The sequence below is a fragment of the Gopherus evgoodei genome, chromosome 3 (assembly GCF_007399415.2).
Source record: "Gopherus evgoodei ecotype Sinaloan lineage chromosome 3, rGopEvg1_v1.p, whole genome shotgun sequence".
Classification (NCBI taxonomy): domain Eukaryota; kingdom Metazoa; phylum Chordata; order Testudines; family Testudinidae; genus Gopherus; species Gopherus evgoodei.
Window position 1 is genome coordinate 106,372,861 of NC_044324.1, and position 1,075 is coordinate 106,373,935.

General features: G+C 61.7%; 1 non-coding gene across 1 annotated transcript; it reads right to left on the reverse strand.

Moving 5' to 3' along the window:
* Positions 1 to 378: 378 nt before the first annotated feature.
* On the reverse strand, positions 379 to 450 carry TRNAE-CUC. Its single transcript has one exon. It is a non-coding gene; the product is annotated as a tRNA-Glu (tRNA).
* Between the last annotated feature and the right edge of the window lie 625 nt (positions 451 to 1,075).

Sequence of the window (1,075 nt, forward strand, 5' to 3'; positions counted from 1 at the left end):
CAAGCTGGGTGCAGGAAGTGATCCCGAGCACTGAGCCTGTGAAATGACAGAAACAGGGAGAACTGTGACACGTATCAGGGAGATGGCGCCTCTGGGGCGCAGCGGGCTGACCCAGGCCTGGCGAGGAGAGTACCAGGCCCCTGCGAGTGCCCACAGGCCATATTGCACACGCTGGTGTAACAGGCCAAGCCATGCTCGTGCACTCCGAGTTTCTCTAGTTTGCGGGTGATAACCACCTTCCAGGCTCGATGCCCACCACGCCTGCATTTGCCAGGGCCGTGTATGGCACGCGTGGGCGGCTGTGACGTTGCGCAAGATCCAGCTGTTCGCTGCTTTCAGCTCCAAACCAGCCGCAAGGCGGAGGAAAAAAAACTTTGCTTCCCTGACCGGGAATCGAACCCGGGCCGCGGCGGTGAGAGCGCCGAATCCTAACCACTAGACCACCAGGGAGCTCACAAACACGCTCTCTCAGCATCTCTGTAAGTACTATACGTACGGCGTTCTACCCCCATTCTCACTTACACCCCCCTCTGCCACTCTACGCCGAGCCTTGCTCGAATTCCTAACGCCGCCTATTCACGTAAAGCCCGCCCGTCTGGACACGTAGACACGCCCATACGTAACTCGTATCACTCACTCTTCGCAGCCCTACCCCTTTGCAGACCCCCTCCCGGCCGGTACCACCCTGCGGAGATGGAAGGGGGTGTGTGACGGACCGAGCCTGGAAGAGTCCATTCCCTCCCGCAGAGACCTGGCGGGATGCAGGGGGCGCGCTGTGATAAACAGGCTGCGAGGAGTCGCCCGGCCTGGGGTGCGAGCGTTCGGGGCTGGCGGCGCTGTGTCCTGCGCACGTGTGGCGGGGGCAGTAGAGCGGCGCGGGGGTGGGTGACCTGCATCGCTCGTGGGGCACAGCCCGGGTCACTCCGCTGCTCTAGCAGGGGAGCCCTTGGTTTGGGATGAGACCTGAATAGGGCGCGTGCCAATTTGAGAGAGCTGCTGTCCCTCGCGGTCGTTTAACTCGTTTGGTCAGTCGCGGGGAAATGGCTGAGGCGACTAGAAGTGAGAAGGATCTGAG